General features: G+C 44.7%; 1 long non-coding RNA gene across 1 annotated transcript in view; it reads right to left on the bottom strand.

The window, feature by feature from the left end:
* The window catches only part of LOC141229241 (uncharacterized), a 60,318-nt gene extending 35,219 nt beyond the window's left edge, over nucleotides 1-25,099 (bottom strand). Inside the window, exon 1 of the long non-coding RNA XR_012295967.1 lies at nucleotides 24,975-25,099. This is a non-coding gene — a long non-coding RNA (uncharacterized lncRNA). The remainder of the gene's footprint in view (nucleotides 1-24,974) is intronic.
* Between the last annotated feature and the right edge of the window lie 885 nt (nucleotides 25,100-25,984).

The raw sequence follows: 25,984 nt of genomic DNA, 5'->3' as shown, positions 1-25,984 counted from the left end.
GTTGGAGTGGCCTAGTCAGTCTCCTGACCTTAACCCAATTGAAAACTTGTGGAAGGAGCTCAAGAATAAAGTCCACATGAGACACCCAAAGAACCTAGATAACTTGGAGAAGATCTGCATGGAGGAGTGGGCCAAGATAACTCCACAGACCTGTGCCGGCCTGATCAGGTCTTATAAAAGACGATTATTAGCTGTAATTGCAAACAAGGGTTATTCCACAAAATATTAAACATAGGGGTTGTATAATAATTGACCCACACTTTTATGTTTAAAATTTAATAAAACTCAATTGAGCAACATAACTTTTTGGTTTGTAAGATTTATGCTTCTGTTCATAAATCCTACTCTCGTTTGCAGTTTGAAGGCTCTAACTTATTTGCATCTTATCAAACCAGCTAAATCTGCAGGGGGTTGAATACTACTTGTAGGCACTGTATACACACATATACAGTATACATATATATACACACATATACAGTATACATATATACACACATACAGTATACATATATACACATATACAGTATACATATATATACACACATATACAGTATACATATACACACATATACAGTATACACATATACACCCATATACAGTATACATATATATACACACCCATACACAGTATACATATATACACCCATATACAGTATACATATATATACATCCATATACAGTATACATATATACACCCATATACAGTATACATATATACACACATATACAGTATACATATATATACACACACCCATACACAGTATACATATATACACCCATATACAGTATACATATATATATACATCCATATACAGTATACATATATACACCCATATACAGTATACATATATACACACATATACAGTATACACATATACACACATATACAGTATACATATATACACCCATATACAGTATACATATATATACACATATACAGTATACATATATATACACATATACAGTATACATATATATACACACACATATACAGTATACATATATACACACATATACAGTATACACATATATATATACATACATATACACACATATACAGTATACATATATATATACATACATATACACACATATACAGTGTACATATATACACACATATACAGTATACATATATACACACATATACAGTATACATATATACACACATATACAGTATACATATACACACACATATACAGTATACACATATACACACATATACAGTATACATATACAGTATACATATATACACCCATATACAGTATACATATACACACACATATACAGTATACATATATATACACACATACAGTATACATATATATACACATATACAGTATACATATATATACACACACATATACAGTATACATATATATACACATATACAGTATACATATATATATACACATATACAGTATACATATACACACATATACAGTATACACATATACACACATATACAGTATACATATATATATACATACATATACACACATATACAGTATACATATATATATATACATACATATACACACACATATACAGTATACATATGCACACATATACAGTATACATATATACACACATATACAGTATACATATATACACCCATATACAGTATACATATATATACACCCATATACAGTATATATATATACACCCATATACAGTATACATATATATACACACCCATATACAGTATACATATATATACACCCATATACAGTATATATATATACACACATATACAGTATACATATATACACACATATACAGTATACATATACAGTATACATATATACATACATATACACACACATATACAGTATACATATATATATATACATACATATACACACATATACAGTATACATATACACACACATATACAGTATACATACAGTACAGACCAAAAGTTTGGACACACCTTCTCATTTAAAGATTTTTCTGTATTTTCATGACTATGAAAATTGTACATTCACACTGAAGGCATCAAAACTATGAATTAACACATGTGGAATTATATACTTAACAAAAAAGTGTGAAACAACTGAAAATATGTCTTATATTCTAGGTTCTTCAAAGTAGCCACCTTTTGGTTTGATGACTGCTTTGCACACTCCTGGCATTCTCTTGATGAGCTTCAAGAGGTAGTCACCGGAAATGGTCTTCCAACAATCTTGAAGGAGTTCCCAGAGATGCTTAGCACTTGTTGGCCCTTTTGCCTTCACTCTGTGGTCCAGCTCACCCCAAATCATCTCGATTGGGTTCAGGTCTGGTGACTGTGGAGGCCAGGTCATCTGGCGTAGCACCCCATCACTCTCCTTTTTGGTCAAATAGCCCTTACACAGCCTGGAGGTGTTTGCGGTCATTGTCCTGTTGAAAAATAAATGATGGTCCAACTAAACGCAAACCGGATGGAATAGCATGCCGCTGCAAGATGCTGTGGTAGCCATGCTGGTTCAGTATGCTTTCAATTTTGAATAAATCCCCAACAATGTCACCAGCAAAGCACCCCCACACCATCACACCTCCTCCTCCATGCTTCACGGTGGGAACCAGGCATGTAGAGTCCATCCGTTCACCTTTTCTGCGGCGCACAAAGACACGGTGGTTGGAACCAAAGATCTAAAATTTGGACTCATGAGACCAAAGCACAGATTTCCACTGGTCTAATGTCCATTCCTTGTGTTCTTTAGCCCAAACAAGTCTTTTCTGCTTGTTGCCTGTCCTTAGCAGTGGTTTCCTAGCAGCTATTTTACCATGAAGGCCTGCTGCACAAAGTCTCCTCTTAACAGTTGTTGTAGAGATGTGTCTGCTGCTAGAACTCTGCGTGGCATTGACCTGGTCTCTAATCTGAGCTGCTGTTAACCTGCGATTTCTGAGGCTGGTGACTCGGATAAACTTATCCTCAGAAGCAGAGGTGACTCTTGGTCTTCCTTTACTGGGGCGGTCCTCACGTGAGCCAGTTTCTTTGTGGCGCTTGATGGTTTTTGCAACTGCACTTGGGGACACATTCAAAGTTTGCCCAATTTTTCGGACTGACTGACCTTCATTTCTTAAAGTAATGACCACTCATTTTTCTTTACTTAGCTGCTTTTTTTCTTGCCATAATACAAATTCTAACAGTCTATTCAGTAGGACTATCAGCTGTGTATCCACCTGACTTCTGCACAACACAATTGTTGCTCCCAACCCCATTTATAAGGCAAGAAATCCCACTTATTAAACCTGACCGGGCACACCTGTGAAGTGAAAACCATTTCCGGTGACTACCTCTTGAAGCTCATCAAGAGAATGCCAAGAGTGTGCAAAGCAGTCATCAAAGCAAAAGGTGGCTACTTTGAAGAACCTAGAATATAAGACATATTTTCAGTTGTTTCACACTTTTTTGTTAAGTATATAATTCCACATGTGTTAATTCATAGTTTTGATGCCTTCAGTGTGAATGTACTATTTTCTTAGTCACGGAAATACAGAAAAATCTTTAAATTAGAAGATGTGTCCAAACTTTTGGTCTGTACTGTATATATATACATACATATATACACATATACAGTATACATATACACACATATACAGTATACATATATATATATATACATACATATATACACACATATACAGTATACATATATATACACACATATACAGTATACATATACACACACATATACAGTATACATATATATATACATATATACACACATATACAGTATACATATATATACACACATATACAGTATACATATATACACACATATACAGTATACATATACACACATATATACAGTATATATATATATATATATACACATACATGTGCACACATATGCAGTATATATACACACACACATATATATACTGTATATACACACACACACATATATATATACTGTATATATACACACACATATATATATACTGTATATATACACACACACACACATATATATACTGTATATACACACACATATATATACTGTATATATACACACACACACACACATATATATATACTGTATATACACACACACATATATATACTGTATATATACACACACACATATATATACTGTATATACACACACACATGTATATACTGTATATACACGCACACACACACATATATATACTGTATATATACACACACACACATATATATATATACTGTATATATACACACACATATATACTGTATATATATACACACACATATATATATACTGTATATACACACACACATATATATACTGTATATACACACACACATATATAGCTACAGGCCCCGCTGCGTCCTCTGTGTCTCTGTACAGATATAAGTAACACGTACTGGATCCAGCACAGGTGACAGTCTGCCATAGAGCTGACGTGCAGTACATACACTGTGTTATGGGGGCGCTCACCTGTGCGGACCCCGCGCTCCGGCCGCTACTTCTCTGCTCATATAAGGTCTCTCTTTCTGCCATTAAATAATTCGGTTGTCATGGCAGCGGAGGCGGGGCGTTGGTAGGGGGCATGTCTGATATAGGGCAGATTGGGGCGGGGATGTCATGCAGTGCTTGTCTCATCGCTGTAATTTCCTGCTGTTGCCACCTGGTGGACAGAATTGGTCAGTACACGCTGAGAATGCTCACATGGTGGGGAAGGGGCAGCTTATATATGTATATACACAGTCACAATGCAGCTAGGTGTGTGTTCACACAGTGTTTTTTTAAATGTTTTTTTCCACATTATAAAACTCAGAGTTGTCAGGAAAAGCATTGCATGTATTTTTGATGTATGCCTCACACTAAATACATTTTTGAAGATTTTTTTTTAATCTGCCATCCTATACTCGGGCACTGGCTGTATATTGTTGTGGCCCCGGGACTTGCTTAGATCCGCTGGGTGGCATTGCCAGCTACATTGCAGTAAATGGGTGACCTGAAATCCCACATTTATCCTGTGACCAGTTAGGGACTGTTTTTTCTTAAAGAAGGGGCTCGAGTTATTAATCCCAGACAATCCATTAATGGAGTTTAAAGTAGTATAATAATGATGATTTATCCTGGGGATGGGTTATCAATATCAGATCGGTGGGCTCCGACACGCAGCACTGGCTCTACCCATCACTTGTTTGCAACGCTCAGATGTAAATAGTTTGAAGATCTGAACATCACCGCTCCATTCACTGTACTGCGGGTCCTGCAGATCAGCTAATATTCATGTAATAGGAGCTGATCTGCAGCACCAGGGAGCGGCCACTACACAGTGACCAGAGCTATGATGTTCAGCTCCTCAACAATGTTTACATCTGACCTCTGCCGAAGCTGCAAACAGCTGATTAGTGGAGGTGCCACGTGCCGGACCCCCACAAATCTGATATTAATGAGCTAACCAGGGGATAGGCCATCAATATGTTTGTCCTGGAAATTCCCTTTAAGGCCCACCTGCACATACTATGTATATAATATATATATGGCAAAGAGTGGGAAGGGGTTAATCACCGTCTCATAAAACAGACAAACAACACGAATATTGGTTCTATCTTTACACATTTGGGGTAGCCCTTAAGAGGGCCGTTGGGTCAAAGAGAGAGAAGAGAGAGGGGAGGGAGAGATACCGGGAGATACCAAGAGAGAAAAAAAAAGAGAGACCCAACCAGTGCAAGGCTAAGCCGGGCAGGCGGCAGCGGCTATTTATACCCACTGCTGATCTCTGATTGGTGGAAAATCTGGGTGTGGCTGCTCTCTGATTGGTGGAAAATCTGGGTGTGGCTGCTCTGTGATTGGTCAGCATTATGACCTCACAGTGGCGATGACTCATACCTCCTGGGTGGTTCTTCTGGGCGGTTCTGTTTTCTGACTGGTGGAAATTCTAATCAGCATTATGACCTCACAGTGGCCGTGACTCATGTTTCATGGACTGTTCTATCTGGGTGACCTGAAACATGCTGATCTCTGATTGGGGGAAATTCAAGTCATCATCATGACATCACAATCAGCATGTTATTACTGCTGAGATGTTCAGTTTTTTCCTAAATTTCCTACGTTTTGTCCTAATTTATTAGCACATATATACCACTCATTCCTACAATCAAAGGATCAGGAAACCACTCTGAAATCAATATCCTACAATTTACCCCAACAGCAAAATAACAACTATACACAAAATACCAAAAGATATATCAGATTATTAATGACTAGTGTTGAGCATTCCGATACTGAAATATCGGGTATCGGCCGATATTCGCGGTATCGGAATTCTGATACTTAATTCCGATACTTTTAGAATATCGAATACCGGAATCGGAAGTTCCCATAATGCCTGCGCTCTGCAGTGTCTCTGAAGGATGACAAGCTGGATGGCAGCGCTCAGCTGCGATCCAGCCTGTCATCAGAATGCCATCCTAGCGTGAGAGAATTCTCCTGATTGTTTAAAAGCCGGCGGGCGGTAAAAAGCCGCCGGCTTTTAAACAATCACACAGCCCCACACTCGCTTGCCCGCAGCCTCCCACCCTGATCCTCCGCTCCCCTCGCCACCTCCCATCCCGATTGTAAGTTAGGACCGGGCGGGAAGCGCAGCACCAAGGAGCGAAGGACCCGGGCGGGGAAGCCGGCAGTGAAAAGACTTCACCGCCGGCTTTCCCGTTCTGTGCTGCGCTTTCCCGCCAGTTATTTCAAATGAACAGCTGAGGTATCAGGTGATGCCAATCAGCTGTTCATTTGAAGTAGCCGGGTGCCCTCAGAGGGTTCATGTGAGTTCATGCTTGACTGCATTGCATGAACTCACATGAACTTTCCCACGGCCGCACAGGTCAGCCTCACCTCCCAGACCGGTCATGATTGGTGTGTGTGGGTGTCTGTGCGATGTCTGCGGGTGTGTGCGGGGTGTCTGTGCGATGTGTGCAGGTGTGCGTGGTGTGTGTGCGATGTCTGTGGGTGTGTGCGTGCAGGCAAACATAGGCCGATGTGACACTACTACTCCCATCGGCCTATGTCTGTCCCCCGTCCACTTGTGCCAGCAGGATCAGCTTGATGGGAGCAGTAGTTCCCATCAGCCTGATCCTGCTATTTAAACTACCCCATATGTGATTTTGGCCCTATACATGTTTTATTTTTTTTTTGTTTTTAGTCCCCAATAAATTTTAAATACATGTCATTGGTGGCCAGTGGTTACCTAAAATAAATTAGTTTATACATTACCTGTCCCCGCCGATCGCCACCTAAAATAAAGTAAAAAATAAAAAACTACACCTATACTCACCTAGACACCTAATTCCCCGAAGCCATCAATCTCCTGTAATAAAATTTAAAATAATAAACCACAACCTTATCCTTACCCCTCCGTAGTAGTCCACGAGTGTCCCACGATGATCTCCAGTTTAGAGCAGCCACATAGAATGTGACCGCTCTGAACCGCCGCCGCTAGAATGACGGGGCCGTAAAGCAGCTCCGTCATTGCATAAGCGGGTTCGCCGGAGTTCAGGCAGCGCTGCTCCGGTTAGCTGCTTTACGGCCCCGCTGTACCGTGAGAAATTCCCACGGTACAGCAGTGCCGTAAAGGAGGTCACCGGAGCTGCGCTGACTGAATGCACTCCGGTGACCTCAGTCAGTGGCTCCCGCTGCCGGGAGCGGACGTGTTCCCGGCAGTGTGAGCTTACAGCAGCCATGCACAGCTGTCACCATCTCCAGATGTGACAGCTGTGCATGGGAGATCAGCGCAGGAACGTGGACAGGTAACTATTTTTTTTTTTAGTAAACTAAGAATTAAATAAAATGGTGTGTTTTATTTCAAATAAATTATTTTTTTTCTGGGTGTAGTGTGTGTTTTTTATTTTTAACACTTTGTAGGTTAGTAATGGGGGTGTCTTATAGACGCCCATCATTACTAACCTGGGCTTCATGGCAGCTGGCGCTGACATGAACCCCACCACTATTACCCCCTGCCACCGCACCAGGGCAGCGTGGAAGAGCGAGGCCAAGTGCCAGAATTGGCGCATCCTATGGATGCGCCATTTCTGGGGCGGCTGACGGCTGGTGTTTCTAGCCTGGGAGGGGGCCAATATTCATGGCACCCTTCCTGGGTTATTAATATCAGCCCCCAGCTGTCTGCCTAGCCTTTGCTAGCTATTAAAATAGGGGGGACCCCACATCATTTTTTTGGGGGGTCTCCCATTTTAATAGCTAGTAAAGGCTAGGTATTCAGCTGGGGGCTGATATTAGTAGCCTGGGAAGCTCCGTGGGTATTACTCCCTTCCCAGGCTTCAAACATCTGCCCCAGCCGTCTGCTTAACCTCCGCTAGAGACTAAAATTATGGGGGATCCCACGCCAATTTTATTTTTAATAAATCCTTTATTTTAACACTAAATGACACTTGAGGGGTTAATAAAGATGCAGTCCCTAAATTAATATTTATTTTTTAATTAATTTTTCCCAAAAATTCTGACGTGGGCTTTGCCATATTTTTGTATGCCAGCCAGGTACAGCATCCAGGGACGGGCTGCCCCCAACTCCCAGCTGCCTATTTGTACCTGTCCGGACACAACAATATAGGGAAGCCCTTTTTTTTAAATTATTTCATTAAATAATTAAAAAAAAATTGACGTGGGGCTTCGCACTATATTTGTGTCCAGCCAGGTACAGCAGGCAGGAACGGGCTGCCCCCAACCACCAGCTGCCTATTTGTACCTGGCCGGACACAACAATATAGGGAAGCCCTTTTTTTTAAAATTATTTCATGAAATAATTAAAAAAAAATTGACGTGGGGCTTCGCCCTGTTTTTGTGTCCAGCCAGGTACAACTAGGCAGCTGGGGGCTGGAATCCGCAGCGCTGGGAGGCCCAAGCTTTCTGGGCCACCCCCGCTGCAAATTGCAGTCCGCAGCCACCCCGGAAAATGGCGCGTTCATAGAAGTGCCATCTTCTGGCGCTGTACCCAACTTATCCAGGGCCCTGGTGCGGTGGCTCACTGGGTAATAAAGGGGTTAAGGCCAGCTTGGCATTATCAGCTGGCCCTAAGCCCGAAATTCATGGGGTCACGCCAATATTAGACATGACCACCATGAATTTCTAGTAAAGTATTTAAAAAAAACACAACACCCAGAAAAAAGTCCTTTAATTGAAATAAACACACAATTCTTTATTGTTCTAAATTAAACCATACTTACCATCACGCCAATTCTAGCTGAAGCCAACGATCTCCTGCAATAAAAGAAAAATAATAAAGCAACCTCATCCTTACCTTTCCATGGTTCCCACGACAGCTTCAGCTCTGCTACATCGAGATGACAGGCTGGACCGCTGCAGAACGCTGCCATCCAGCCTGTCATCCCGCAGACACTGAGAAGCGCAGGCATGCTTGCGCTCCTCAGTGTCTCTCTGTGACGGCATAAAGATGAGCCGAGGTCATGTCCAATGAACTCGGCTCACCTCATGCACGTCACTGACAGCGTGGGAGAATTCTAAGTGCTGAGTGCAGGAGAATTTTCCCACGCTGTCAGTGACGTGCATGAGGTGAGCTGAGTTCATTGGACATGACCTCGGCTCATCTTTATGCCGTCACAGCGAGACACTGAGGAGCGCAAGCAAGCCTGCGCTTCTCAGTGTCCGCGGGATGACAGGCTGGATGGTAGCGTTCTGCTGCGGTCCAGCCTGTCATCTCGATGTAGCAGAGCTGAAGCTGTCGTGGGAACCATGGAAAGGTAAGGATGATGTTGCTTTATTATTTTTCTTTTATTGCAGGAGATCGTTGGCTTCAGCTGGAATGGGCGTGATGGTAAGTATGGTTTAATTTAGAACAATAAAGAATTGTGTGTTTATTTCAATTAAAGGACTTTACTCTGGGTGTTTGTGGTTTTTTTTAACTTTGACTATGGGGTTAGTAATGGGGGTGTCTTATAGACGCCTCTCCATTACTAACCTGGGTTTGATGTCAGCTGGCATTATAAGCTGACATCAACCCCAACCCTATTACCCCACTGCTACCGCTACAGGGCAGTAGGAAGAGCGAGGCTAAATGCCAGAATTGGCGCATCCTATGGATGCGCCATTTCTGGGGTGGCTGACGGCTGGTGTTTCTAGCCTGGGAGGGGGCCAATATTCATGGCACCCTTCCTGGGCTATTAATATCAGCCCCCAGCTGTCTGCCTAGCCTTTGCTAGCTATTAAATTAGAGGGGACCCCACGTCATTTTTTTGGGGGGTCGCCCATTTTAATAGCTAGTAAAGGCTAGGTATTCAGCTGGGGACTGATATTAGTAGCCTGGGAAGCTCCGTGGGTATTACCCCCTTCCCAAGCTTTAAACATCTGCCCCAGCCGTCTGCTTAACCTCCGCTAGAGACTAAAATTACGGGGAACCCCACGCCAATTTTTTTTTAAATAAATCCTTTATTTTAACACTAAATGACAAGTACAGTAATCAACACTGTCACTGTACTTCATATATATGTGACTGACATGTTTCTATTTATCTAATCTATGTGTGATTCTCTATTCCTTCTATTCTAAATTGTCGGGTACCGCTGCTGAATTGCCGGCCGGCTTTTTTAAACAGACAGTGCATGAAAACACTATTATTTTTTTTAATAAATCCTTTACACTAAATGACAAGTACAGTAAGCAACACTGTCACAGTACTTCATATATATGTGGCTGACATGTTTCTATCTATCTAATCTATGTGTGAAGCTCTATTCTTTCTGTTGTAAATTGTCGGGTACCGGTGTATGCGCTGATGAATTGCCGGCTTTTCGCATAATACATTCTACATTATTCTTAGTTGTTTTACTTCATGTAGAATTAACCTGCAAGGAAAGAAAGGGTTTATTTTCATTCCGATATTTGTGTCCCATTGACTTGCATTGGTTTCCGGTATCGGAATCAGCGATATCCGATACTTTTTGGGTATCGGTCCGATCCAATCCGATACGATATTTCTTGATATCGGAAGGTATCGCTCAACACTATTAATGAGCAAATAAAAGATACAATCACATAAAAATAATTTTTAGAAAGGTGTAGAAAAAATGCTGTAAAGTAAGAACGCTTCAAAAATAGAAATGTTAATGATTTATTTAATCAATTAACAAAATACAAAGTGATACAAAGTGAATGAACAAACGAAAAATCTAGATCCAATTAATATTTGGTGTGACCAACTTTTCACTTTAAAACAGCATCAGTTATTCCAGGTACACCTGCGCAAAGTCAGGGATTTTGTAATAATACAGTCAGGTGTCTGGTCATACACCATGGCAAGACTGAGCACGAATACACAAGGAAGTTATACTACATCAGCAAGTCTCTAAGGCACAAATTTCAAAGCAGATTGAGGGTTCAAGATGTGTCATTCAAGCACTTATGAAGAAGCAAGAAAATGTGCAACGTTGGGGTCAGTAGATGCAGTGGTCGGCCAAGAAAACTTAGTGCAGCAGATGTATGACACATTATGGTTACTTTCCTTCAAAAGCGGAAGATGTCCAGCAGTGCCATCAGCTCAGAACTGGCAGCAACCAGTGGGACTCAGCTTCACTCATCTACTGTTCAGAGAAGACTGGCCAGAAGTGGTCTTCATAGCAGAATTGTGGTGAAAAAGCCATATCTTCCACATCAAAACAAGGCCAAGTGACTCAACTATGCATTAAAACAGAGGAACCAGGGTGTAGAAAATTGGCAGGATGTGCTCTGGACGGTTGAGTCAAAATATGAAAAATTTTGTTGTTACAGAAGAGATTTTGTTCACTGAAGGGCTGGAGAGCAGTACAATAATGAGTGTCTGTGGGCAATAGTGATGCATAAGCACGGTCGAGGGTCCTGTAAGTTTGGGGCTGCATTTCAGCAAATGGAGGTGGAAATTGGGTCAGAATTATTGATTCCCTCAATGATGAGATATAGAGGCAGATACTTATCCATCATGCAATATCATCATGGAGGTGTCTGATTGGATCCAAATGTTTTCTTCAGCAGAACAACAACCCCAAACGTACAGCCAATGTCATTAAGGATTATCTTCAATGTAAAGAACAAGGAGTCCTGGAAATGATATGGTCCCACCCAGTGGAGTAACTAGAGTCTGATAGGCCCCCACCTGCATGTTGGTCAGATGTATGGGCGCGTGTAGCGTTCTGGATCCTATAAAGATATATGTGTTCTCTCCCTATGTAGTAATGTCCCCCATCCTGGCTCCTTCTTCTAATAATCTCCCACATGCTGGGCCTTAAGCTATAACATTTTCCCCCACTTGTGCCCCTGTCTGGTAATGTCCCCATTCTGGCATCATTTCCTTCATTCTGGTTTAATGTCCCCATCCTGATATAGTGTCCCCATTCTGATATAATGTCCCCATTTTGGTATAATGTTTCTAACCTGGTATAATATCCCCCATGCTGGTGTAATGCTCCCAATTCTGCTATAATGTCCCCAAAGGTGGTATAATGCCCCACATCCTGGTATAGTATCTCCAGTTCTGGCATAATGTCCCCCATGCTGCTATAATATCCCCCATACTGATATAATATCATCATTGTGATATAGTGTCCCCCATTCTGGTATAACATTATCATTGTGATATTATGTCCCCATTCTGATATAGTGTCACCCATCCGGGTATGGTGTAACCCATTCTGGTATAGTGTCCCTTATTCTGGTATAATGTCCCCAATTCTGGTATAATTTCCCCATTCTGATATAATGTCCCCATTCTGATTTAATGTCCCCCTTCCTGGTATATTGTCCCCATTCTGATATATTGTCCCCATTCTGATATAGTGTCCTTCATCTTGGTAAAATGTCCCCATACTAGTATAATGTCCCCATTCTGGTATAATGCCCCCCATCCTGGTTTAAAGACCATCATACTGGTTTAATGTCCCTCGCCCTGGTTTAAAGTCCCCAATCCTGGTACAATGCACTCCATTCTGTTACAGTGTCTCACATTCTGGCATAATGACCTAATTCTGATATAATGTCCCCATTCTGGTATAATGTACCCATTCTGGCATAATGTCCCCCATCCTGATATGGTATCTACTGAGCTGCCATCCTGGGGATGGGTTATCAATATCAGATCGGTGGGCTCCGACACATGGCAGTGGCTCTGCCCATCACTTGTTTGCAACGCTCAGATGTAAATAGTTTGAAGATCTGAACATCACTGCTCCATTCACTGTACTGTGGGTCCTGCAAGTCAGCTAATATTCATGTAATAGGAGCTGATCTGCAGCACCAGGTAGCAGCCACTACACAGTGACCAGATCTGTGATGTTCAGCTCCTCAACAATGTTTACATCTGACCTCTGCCAGAGTTTCAAACAACTGAGTAGTGGAGGTCCCACGTGCCGGACCCCAGAAATCTGATATTAATGAGCTAATCAGGGGATAGGCCATCAATATGTTTGTCCTGGAAATTCCCTTTAAGGCCCACCTACACATACTATGTATATAATATATATATATATATATATATATATATATATATATATATATATATATATGGCAAAGAGTGGGAAGGGGTTAATCACAGGCTCATAAAACGGACAAACAACACAAATATTGGTTCTATCTTTTACACATTTGGGGTAGCCCTTAAGAGGGCCGTTGGGTCAAAGAGAGAGAGAGAGAGAAGAGAGAGGGGAGGGAGAGATACCGGGAGATACCAAGAGAGAGAGAAAAAAAGAGAGACCCAACCAGTGCATGGCTAAGCCGGGCAGGCGGCAGCGGCTATTTATACCCACTGCTGATCTCTGATTGGTGGAAAATCTGGGTGTGGCTGCTCTCTGATTGGTGGAAAATCTGGGTGTGGCTGCTCTGTGATTGGTCAGCATTATGACCTCACAGTGGCGATGACTCATACCTCCTTGGTGGTTCTTCTGGGCGGTTCTGTTTTCTGACTGGTGGAAATTCTAATCAGCATTATGACCTCACAGTGGCCGTGACTCATGTTTCATGTACTGTTCTATCTGGGTGACCTGAAACATGCTGATCTCTGATTGGTGGAAATTCAAGTCATCTTCATGACATCACAATCAGCATGTTATTACTGCTGAGTAGTGTTGAGCGAGCACTAAAATGCTCGGGTGCTCGAAGCTCGGGCCGAGCTCGCCGTGATACTCGGGTGCTCGACCCGAGCAACGAGCCCAATGTTAGTCTATGGGAGACTCGAGCATTTTTGCGGTGGCACCCCCGGCAGTCTTTTAAAAGCCTAACAAGTGCCCAAAACGATAGTGACAGTGCTCAAATGACATGGGAACAGCATGGGGATCGCCCTAGGAAGCATTTCTGACCCCCAGGTCACTGCTGTCAACAACGTGGTCAGAGGTATTAAGCCACTTTTACGGGCTCACACTAAAACGTTCAAAAACGAAAGTGAAACGTTAAGGAACATCCTTTCCAGGGAAAAGACTTTTGTATAAGTTAAAATAAATGACCAAAAACAAAAATACTCCTCCACACCTTCGGCTATGTTCACAAGTAGCATTTTTTATGCGTTTTTGCACTTTTGTATTGCTTTCAACTATGACAAATGCATTCACCGGGAAATGTCATTTTAACATTTTACAACCTTATCTGGCCATGTGCTGTGTGACACATGCATAAAGTGCTGAAAAGACATGGGAACAGCATGGGGAAGACCCCTGGAAGCATCTCTGACTCCCAGGTCACTGTCTAGAAGTGTGCCCATCATAAGTGATCCTTGCCGCATCAGAAGATGCAGACTTGCAACTATCCCCATGCAAGTTCTAGTCCCAGGGCAGTGTTCAATTGTACCTCCCCCATTCCTTGCAATACAAGCGCAAGTATGCAGCCTGCCACCCACCCACCCCCAGGCTGCAATACCATACTGCTTGCTTGCTTGAACTTGAAATTGGGCCTTTTAGGCATGTGGAGGCGGAATCTGGCCACCACGTCATGGCTGTGTTGGCGGCCTGGAATCCATACTCAGTCACCAGCCGCCCCACGGACGGGTGTCCACACACGGTCCCCAGCCGCCTGGGGGCAGCCGGGTGTCCATAAACGGTCCCCAGCCGCCCCTATTTCTCCTTGGAACATCCCCCCACACACTTTTCTTAGCCCGGCCTGCTTTAGGCAGCATTGGACGAGCCCACCAGAGAACCAGACTCCTCCGGTGGGCCCTGACTTCTCCATCGGTGGAGTTGAGAGTGCCAAGGTGAGGGGCATGATGATGATGACAGAAGTTAGCATCTGCTATGTTTTCTTTTAATGCAAGTGTAAGTGTGCAGCCTGCCACCCACCCACCCCCAGACTGCAATTCCATACTGCTAGCTTGCACTTAAAATGGGGCCTTTTAGTTTGGAGGAGGCCGAAGCTGGCCACTACCTCATGGCTGCTTCGGCAGCGAGGTATCCATACTCAGTCCCCAGCCGCCCCTATTTGTCTTGGTGTGCCTTATACATAAGATTAAGCGCGTATACCAAAACATTACCCGTGCCCTCCCCAGTGCATTTAGTGGGAAGGAGAGCCTATTCCGCTGTAGTGTGTGCATGCCAAACCCCTGTTCATGGTACATGCGAAGATGCCTCCCACCTTGCACCTGTCGTTGCAGACTTGCAACTATCCCCATTCAAGTCCTTGTCCCAGGGCAGTGTTCAATTGTACCTCTCCCATTCCTTGCAATGCAAGCGCAAGTATGCAGCCTGCCACCCACCCACCCCCAGGCTGCAATACCAAACTGCTTGCTTGCACTTTAAATTGGGCCTTTTAGGCATGTGGAGGCGGAATCTGGCCACCACGCCATGGCTGTGTCGGCGGCCTGGTATCCATACTCAGTCCCCAGCCGCCTGGTGGCCGGGTGTCCCCGCTTGCTCCCCAGCCTCCAGGGGGTGGCCGGGTGTCCATACTCGGTCCCCAGCCACCCCTATTTGTCCCGGTAACCTTTCCCACACTTTTCTTAGCCTGGCCTGCTTTAGGGCAGCATTGGCCGAGCCCACCGGACTATCAGACTCCTCGGGTGGGCCCTGGCTTCTCCATCAGGGGAGTTGAGAGTGCCAAGGTGAGGAGCATGATGAGGATGATAGAAGTTAGCATCTGCTTTGTTTTGTTGTAATGCAAGCGCATGTATGTAGTAGCGGCTAGGCCTGAGGTGGTCAGCGTTTTGGCGCATATCCTACCTCCTCCGAAGATTGCTGGATGTTTTCCTGCTACTATCCAAGTTCTATGACTCCCATTAAAACAAAGCTTCAGGTGATAAATGATGGATGAGGTAGTGGCAAAGGAGAAAGAGCAGGAGGAACAAGGACCATTCACATCAATATCAGGCCAGTCAACCAGATATGTCTTGTAGGATATGTTTCTGTAACAAAAGGAGCGGTTCGGCTACACAGTTATAGGGCATACAGTAAGTGCAATACCTACCAAAAATTTCGAGGCACTCCAATGCCCCTTGGAAATGACATGGAGGTCAGAGGGCGTTAACTAAACCTTTTTTTCCATTTATAGCAACTGGGTCTCCTGTGCACTGTTGGCCTAAGCAGTGAATGGAAGGCTTTCCAAAAATTATGAGGAGCTGCAATGCCCCTTACAAGAGCCATGTGTGGCACCCCAGGGGTCTGGTCACCACAGTAATAGAGACATTACGCCAGAGAGCAAGTGGGAGGTTTCCTGGTCAGGATCCCTTAAACATGCAACATCCTCCTGCCCCAGTCCTAAGAGGGGAGAATTCTGCCCTTATAAACTGGATCTGGGGCGGGGTTGAGTGAGTCAGAGAACAGAGAACAGTCAGAGTCAGAGTGAGAGCAAGGGAAAGTAACAGCAAGGAGTTTTGTAGGAGCTATGAGCTAAAGACCAGGGGCTGGAAGCTGAGCAGAGCTCGCCCTGGCAGAAGACAATAGGAACCGGACACAGGAGTCCGAGGCTGTGAGGACTTATATATCCAGCAGCAGAAACCAGCCGGCAGGGGATTTCAGGTCCTCTGGCCATAGAAGCCCGGAGGCTCAGTCACAAGCAAGGAACCAGCACCGCCGTCGTGGAGCGGAGGCTAACAGAAGGCTCCAAGTCACCAGCCATACGGGTGAGCACTACACGGTGCACGCAGGGATGTGGGGTACTTCTACCCGCTTACAGCAAGGTAGCCAGGAAGAGTGCAGACAGACGGGGAGGCCTACAACTCCACCTGGCCAGGGAAACTCCTGCTTGCTCACAGACTGACCAGGCCTCTTATGCTAGCCAGTACTCCCGGGAGGGTCTACCTTATAATCATCAGTAAAGACCCTGAACTGCACTGCAAAGACTCTGAGTCGTTCCTGCTGCGCTCGTGCACCATCACCCCCATCATCCACACTCACTGCCCTGAGGCTATACTCCTCCCGTGGGGAGTTATCCCATTCTCTGCTGCGCACACAACACCAGCCTCAGCGGTCTGCCTCGCAGCGGTGGTACTCCCTGACCGCAATCCACGGGTGGCGCAGTCGGACAATTAACCTCAAAACCTAAGAAAGACTGCCACTGGTTTGACCAGCCTGAGCCACGGGACCGGGTCACCGCCACGGAGACTACAGACCCCAGAGACCCGGCACCGGGTATCCCACACACGTGTACACACGGCCCAGGGGGCGCGTCACATGCAGTACAGCATATTACAAACATAAGTCCCATTATTGGGGAGTGGGTCTCCCATAGTATTTGCTTATGCTTTACAAGAAAAAGCTGCCAAAAATTAGGACAGGATGGAGCAACTTGCAATGCCCCTTACAAGAGCCATGCAGTACAGCATATTACAAACATAAGTCCCATTATTGGTGAGTGGGTGTCCCATAGTATTTGCTTATGCCTTGCAAGCAAAAGCTGCCAAAAATAAGGACGGAGGAACTTGCAATGCTGGCACCCTGGTGGTATAGTGGTGGTGGAGGCTGAGGATAAGGAGAAGAAGATAAAACAGCCGAAACGAGGAAGCGTATACCCATGTGTGGGTGTGAAGCGGTGCATGTGAATACACCTCCCGAAATAACACAGTGGATTTGACTTTATGTTACTCTGCTGTCATTTGGTGGTGATGAGAAGTCTGGCCCAATCCAGCCCTTGTTCATTTTGATAAGGGTCAGCTTGTCAGCATTGTCAGTTGACAGGCGAGTGCGCTTATCAGTTATAATTCCCCCAGCGGCACTAAAAACACGCTCCGATAACACGCTAGCGGCAGGGCAGGCCAGGACCTCCAAGGCGTACAGAGCGAGTTCATTCCAAGTGTCCAGCTTGTAAACCCAACAATTAAAAGGCACAGAGGAATCACGGAGGACGCTGGTACGGTCGGCAAGGTACTCCCTCACCATCTTTTGAAACTTTCCACTCCTTGTGAGAGTACCCCGCGACTCAGGGCCTGTAAGCTGGGCGGGTGTCAGAAAACTGTCCCAGAACGTTGACAGTGTTCCCCTGCCTCTGCTGGATTGGAGTTGCATCTCTCTCGCCTGTACGCCTTGGTTGGGCTACGAACTGTGACCTCTGCCGCTAGCGTGTTCAGATGGGAATTTTTTTAAGAGTTCTGCAGCAAGGGCCTTCTGGTACTGCCCCATTTTTGTAGACCTCTCCACCACAGGAATAAGAGACTGAAAGTTCTCCTTGTAGCGGGGGTCCACAAGTGTCACCAACCAGTAATGACTGTCACCCAACATTTTGACAACGCGAGGGTCACGGTTAAGGCAGCGTAACATAAAGTCAGCCATGAGTGCCAGACTGGTAAAGGGCAAGATTTCCATGTCCTCACCAAGATGACGACTGACCATGCTCTCCTCCTCCTCCTCCTCTTCCTCCTCCCCCCTGTCCTCAGGCCACCCACGCTGAACCGACGGTATGACACTTGTACAGGTACTACCGTCTACAATGCATGATAGCAGCTCCTGTTCTTCCTCCTCCTCCTCCTCCTCTCCCTCATTGTCCCCCAATGCACGTTGGGATGAGATGAGGCTGGGCTGTGTGTAATCGCCCGCTACGGCTTCTTGATCCATCTCATCATACTCTGGCTGCAATGCCTCCTCTTTAATTCTCTGCAGAGAGTGTTGCAAAAGACAGACAAGTGGGATGCTGACACTAATGATGGCGTCATCGCCACTCACCATCTTGGTGGCCTCCTCAAAGTTTGTCAGGATGGTACATATGTCAAACATCCAGGTCCACTACTGAGGTCTTATGTGTGGAGTCTGACCAGAATATCGACGGCCTTGTTGCAGCTTGTACTCCACAACTGCTCTCTTCTGCTCACAAATCCTTTGCAACATGTGGAGGGTAGAGTTCCAACGTGTGGGAACATCACACACCAGTCGGTGTGCCGGAAGCTGCAAACGCTGCTGCAACACAGCAAGGGCGGCGGAAGCTGTAGCCGACTTGCGAAAATGAGCTGACATTCACGAGCAGATCTGGCAACTCGGGGTACGATTTAAGAAACCGCTGAACCACGAGGCATGGCATGGTACGTGTGTGATCTCACCTCGCCTCAGAGCCGCCACCAGGTTACGGCCATTGTCACACACGACCATGCCGGGATGTAGGTTCAGCGGTCTCAGCCACAGATCTGCCTGCTCTTTCACAGCTGTCCACAACTCACAAGCAGTGTGAGGTTTATCACCTAAGCTTATGAGTTTCAGCACAGCCTGTTGCCGCTTGGCGGAGGCAGTACTGCAATGCTTCCAGCTTGTAACTGATGTGGTGATATCTGAGAGGGAGGCTGAACATGAGGAGGAGGAGGAGGAGGAGGAGGAGCAGGAGCTGTACACTGTGGGGGCAACTCTGACTGACATAGGGCCCGCAATCCTCGGTGTGGGGAGGATGTGTTCCTTCCCAAGGTCCGACTGGGTCCCGGCTTCCACTATGTTTACCCAGTGTGCCGTCAGAGAGATGTACCGTCCCTGGCCACAAGCACTTGTCCACGTGTCCATTGTCAGGTGGACTCTCCCAGTAACTGCGTTGTTGAGGGCACGGCAGATGCTTTGGGACACGTGCTTGTGTAGTGCGGGGATGGCACACCGGGCAAAATAGCGTCGGCTGGGGACCGAGTACCGAGGGACGGCCACCGCCATAAGATTGCGGAAGGATTCCGTCTCCACCAGCCTAAAAGGCAGCATTTCCAACGCAAGCAGTCGTGAAATGTGCGAATTTAGGACTGTGGCCTGTGGGGCGTTAGCTGCGAATTTCCGCTTTCGTTCAAAGGTCTGGGATATGGACAATTGAACGCTGCGGTGGACGTGGACGTTGATGCTGTTTCTTGAGAAACTGCCATAACAAGTGAAGACTGAGAGGAGGGGGCATCTTTACATGCAGTATGGACAGGGGATTGCCTTGCACACACAACAGGGGGTTCTATTGCACGCACAACAGTGGAAGAAGCAGTGGTGACACCCGCTGACACTGGTCGTTGACCCTGGGTTTCGCTCCACAAAGTCGGGCGCTTTGCTGCCATGTGCCTGATCATGCTGGTGGTGGTCAGGCTGGTAGTTTTGTCACCCCTGCTGATGCTGGCATGGCAGGTGGAACATATGGCCTTTTTGGGGTTATCAGCAGAGTCTTTAAAAAAATTCCAGACTCTGGAAGACCTACCCCTTGTACTGGCAACGTCCCTCGTGTTGGTGTTACGGGGAATGGTTGCCTGCCTTCTGTCTGCGGCCACCACACTACTTCTTCCTGCCTGTTGGGGTACTCTGCCTCCCTCCCCCTGTGTGCTGTTGGCCTCACTCTGCATGTCCTCCTTCCACGTTGGGTCAGTTACTAGATCATCCACCACCTCCTCCTCTTCCACTTGCGCACCACAATCCTCCTCCTCACTTCCTGGCAATTGTGTCTCTTCATCGTCCACCTCTTGTGACAGATTGCCAACGTCGACTTCCTGTGGCCGTGGCTGTTCAAATATTTGGGCATCGCAACATGGGATCTCCTCTTCCACCACTTCAAGCGTATCAGGCGAGGGGCCCAAATATGGAAATGGACCAGTGAACAGCTCTTCAGAGTGTCCAAGTGTGGGATCACTTGCTGTCTGACGACACTCGGCATGGTGGGAGGAAGGAGCATCAGGGTGAGGAGGAGTATGCAGTCAAGACTCACGGCTACTAAGAGTTGACCGTGTGGAAGACAGACCGGAGGTGGTGGTGCCCAGGTAACTGGAAGTATTATCTGCTATCCAATTAATAACCTGTTCACACTGATCAGTTCTCAATACTGGTGTTGTTCTGTGCTTCCCTAGTAATTCGGTCAAGAAGTGGGAGCGAGAAGATGTGGCTGTTGGTTGTGGCACATTTTCACCTTGGCCACGTCCCCGTCCTCTGCACGAACCATCACCAGAACGTCCACTTCCACGTCCCTTGCCACGCGCCTTGCCCATTGTAAATGAAGTAAAATAGCTTACACTTGCACTATCAATGGAAAAATGGTAATAAAGAGTAGATTAGAACCGTGGAAGAGGAAAACCACAGTTATTGTTTACTGGGGTATACCACACTTTTTTAAATAGAGATATTTGCGGCTGAACAGTGAGCGACACACTCAAACTGCTTTTTTTTTAGATACCAAAGGCCCAAAACTGGATAGTACAGCGATTTGACCCGTGGAACTGCGAAACCACACTGGGATGTCGGGCCTACACAAGACTATTTTCAACAGATATATTTTTGTGTCACAACTGTCAGGAGACACTACTGTTTTTCTTTACGGAAAAAACTACCAAAAGCTGAATAATAGAGATTTTTTACTGTGGGATAGCAAAACCACAGTTATTGTTTACTGGGGTATACCACACTTTTTTAAATAGAGATATTTGCGGCTGAACAGTGAGCAACACACTCAAACTGCTTTTTTTTAGATACCAAAGGCCCAAAACTGGATAGTACAGCGATTTGACCCGTGGAACTGCGAAACCACACTGGGATGTCGGGCCTACACAAGACTATTTTCAACAGATATATTTTTGTGTCACAACAGTCAGGAGACACTACTGTTTTTCTTTACAGAAAATATACCAAAACCTGAAGAATAGAGATTTTTTACCGTGGGATGGCAAAACCACAGTTATTGTTTACTGGGGTATACCAGACTTTTTTAAATATATAGATTTGCGGCTGAACAGTGAGCGACACACTCAAACTGTTTTTTTTTAGATACAAATGGCCCAAAATGGATAATGCAGAGGTTTGAACCGTGGAAGTGCAAAACAACACTTTTGTTTCTCTAGCCTACACCAGACTATTTTCAACAGTTATATTTATGTCTGAAAAATCAGAGACACGCTTTTTTTTTGGGGGGGACGACACACCAAAAGGTTAATAAGACGGGTATTTGTACAGTGTGGAGGAAAAAAAAAGGAGGATTTAGATGAAAAAAAAGGATTTTTCCTGGCCCCCGACACCTGGTGCTAAGTCCAGCAATTTCGGCAACAGGAGCACACAGGACTGTAATGCAGCGTTTGCTGGTATAACCACTGTGTCTCCTATACAGCCTGCCTGCCTGGTATCTGGGATGGATATTAGTCCTGAAAAGGACTGTTTGTTTGTTCTGGCAGCCTTTACAGACCCTACACTAACTATTTCGCAGTTTATATCTCTCCCTAAATCAGCAGCGCTGTCCCTACACTGTCTAATCTGGAGCGACTGTGTCCAAGATGGCGGCGCCCGGTTTTAAATACTCGAGGTGACGCTGTGCGGCCAGCCAATCACTGTAATGCCCACAACCAACATGGCTGCAGCATTACAGTGACTGGCTGGCAATCCATGCATGTTCATTGGCTCTGTAAAGAGCGCCAAACATGCAGGGCGGAGACCCGAGCTCCCGCCCGAGTAACCCGGAAATGCTCGGTGCTCGCCGAACATCCCGAGTAGCGTGATGCTCAGGCGAGTACCGAGCAGTGTCAAGCATGTTCGCTCAACACTACTGCTGAGATGTTCAGTTTTTTCCTAAATTTCCTACGTTTTGTACTAATTTATTAGCACATATATACCACTCATTCCTACAATCAAAGGATCAGGAAACCACTCTGAAATCAATATCCTACAATTTACCCCAACAGCAAAAAAACAACTATACACAAAATACCAAAATATATATCAGATTATTAATGAGCAAATAAAAGACACTATCACATAAAAATAATTTTTAGAAAGGTGTAGAAAAAATGCTGTAAAGTAAGAACACTTCAAGAATAGAAATGTTAATGATTTATTTAATCAATTAACAAAATACAAAGTGAATGAACAAACGAAAAATCTAGATCCAATTAATATTTGGTGTGACCAACTTTTCACTTTAAAACAGCATCAATTATTCCAGGTACACCTGCACAAAGTCAGGGATTTTGTAATAATACAGTCAGGTGTCTGGTCATACACCATGGCAAGACTGAGCAAGAATACACAAGGAAGTTATACTACATCAGCAAGGTCTCTAAGGCACAAATTTCAAAGAAGATTGAGGGTTCAAGATGTGTCATTCAAGCACTTATGAAGAAGCACAAGAAATTGTGCAACGTTGAGGCCGGTAGATGCAGTGGTCGGTCGGCCAAGGAAACTTAGTGCAGCAGATGTATGACACATTATGGTTACTTTCCTTCAAAAGCGGAAGATGTCCAGCAGTGCCATCAGCTCAGAACTGGCAGCAACCAGTGGGACTCAGCTTCACTCATCTACTGTTCAGAGAAGACTGGCCAGAAGTTCTCTTCATAGCAGAATTGTGGCGAAAAAGCCATATCTTCCACATCAAAACAAGGCCAAGTGACTCAACTATGCATTAAAACAGAGGAACCAGGGTGTAGAAAATTGGCAGGATGTGCTCTGGACGGTTGAGTCCAAACATGAAAAATGTTGTTATTACAGAAGAGATTTTGTTCACTGAAGGGCTGGAGAGCAGTACAATAATGAGTGTCTGTGGGCAATAGTGATACATAAGCACGGTGGAGGGTCCTGTAAGTTTAGGGCTGCATTTCAGCAAATGGAGGTGGAAATTGGGTCAGAATTATTGGTTCCCTCAATGCTGAGATATAGAGGCAGACACTTATCCATCATGCAATATCATCAGGGAGGTGTCTGATTGGATCCAAATGTTTTCTTCAGCAGAACAACAACCCCAAACGTACAGCCAATGTCATTAAGAATTATCTTCAATGTAAAGAACAAGGGGTCCTGGAAATGATCTGGTCCCACCCAGTGGAGTAACTAGAGTCTGATAGGCCCCCACCTGCATGTTGGTCAGATGTATGGGCCCTTGTAGCGTTCTGGATCCTATAAAGATACAGTATATGTGTTCTCTCCCTATGTAGCAATGTCCCCCATCCTGGCTCTTTCTTGTAATAATCTCCCACATGCTGGGCCTTATGCTATAACATTTTCCCCCACCTGTGCCCCTGTCTGGTAATGTCCCCATTCTGGCATCATTTCCTTCATTCTGGTTTAATGTCCCCATCCTGGTATAGTGTCCCCATTCTGATATAATGTCCCCATTTTGGTATAATGTCTCTAACCTGATATAATATCCCCCATGCTGGTGTAATGCTCCCAATTCTGCTATAATGTCCCCAAAGCTGGTATAATGCCCCACATCCTGGTATAGTATCTCCAGTTCTGGCATAATGTCCCCCATGCTGCTATAATATCCCCCATACTGGTATAATATCATCATTGTGATATAATGTCCCCCATCCTGGTATAACATCATCATTGTGATATAATGTCCCCATTCTGATATAGTGTCACCCATCCGGGTATTGTGTACCCCATTCTGGTATAGTGTCCTTTATTCTGGTATAATGTCCCCAATTTTGGTATAATTTCCCCATTCTGATATAATGTCCCCATTCTGATTTAATGTCCCCCTTCCTGGTATGTTGTCCCCCTTCCGATATATTGTCCCCATTCTGATATAGTGTCCTTCATCTTGGTAAAATGTCCCCATACTAGAATAGTGTCCCCATTCTGGTATAATGGAAAACAAAAACAGTAGGAGCGCCAATGGTGAAGAGCCTGAGGTTTGGGGGGGGGGGGGGGTGAAGGGGGAGATGTAGTGACCACTCACCTGGTCCTGTTGTGCAAAGGAGCCCCGCACATCAAGGGAAAACGCTTCCAGGTGGGAGTCTGTAAGATGATCACAACTTAGCAGGAACTATTGTAGGGAGCTTCTGTCTGCTTCAGCGGTCACATGACCAGGACCGTGTGACCGAAGTGGGCGTTCCACAATGACATCACGGCAGGTCCTGTAGTAGGCTAGTTGTAAACAGAGGAGCTTCCACCGCTCTCCACAGGGGAGATTAGCAATTTTTTTTTAATTTATTTTTTATTTACATTTCCCCACATCCTAGTTGAGTGATATGGATTTTTATGTGACCAATCGGGAATCACATAGGGAATTCCTAATATGCAAAGCTTTGGATGATCCTCGTTGTGTACCCAAATCCTCACACAAATTAATTGATCTTCACCATTTAAGCGAAGTGGATAAGAAACACCTGATGGAATTGTTCCATGAATATGAGAATAAGTGCAAAGTAGAGATTACGAATCACCTTGATGCAATATTTTTGAAACGTTATTTATCCGAAGGCATAGCACCTAAGGGTTTTGCGCTTATCTCAGAAGTCCTCTTTCCCGCAGGACCCTGACTTTACTAAACTCTGGGATGAATTTTCCTTAAAATGCTCATTAGGGATGATACAATTATTAATTCAGAAGAGGGTTTCCTTAGCAGAAAAAGCCTTGAGTGATATGGTCTCTTTAAGAACTAGTATTGACTATTATTCCTTTTCTTTGGATTACAGGATTTGGATTCCAAATTGAGAATAAGACTAAGTAAATTAGAGGACGATATAATTAGAAAAAAGGTGGCAAAACTTTTACGAGATAGGGGCTTCACTGATTTAGATGAATTTATGGAGGTCTCCCCACAGCCGATACTGGAAGGCCCACAGGTCCCAATCCAAATCTCACAGAAGTCAGTGGGGGTTGAATCGCATATAGATCAATTACCCAGTAGTAATTCCTTAAGTGTACTAAAAACGGAGAAACAGAGGAATTTCTACGAATTGCATA

This window comes from Phyllobates terribilis, unplaced genomic scaffold, assembly GCF_046119375.1.
Source record: "Phyllobates terribilis strain yellow unplaced genomic scaffold, ASM4611937v1 Scaffold_468__1_contigs__length_1428546, whole genome shotgun sequence".
NCBI lineage: Eukaryota > Metazoa > Chordata > Amphibia > Anura > Dendrobatidae > Phyllobates > Phyllobates terribilis.
Note: the sequence above shows the minus strand (reverse complement) of the source record. Positions and strands in the feature narration are given on the sequence as shown.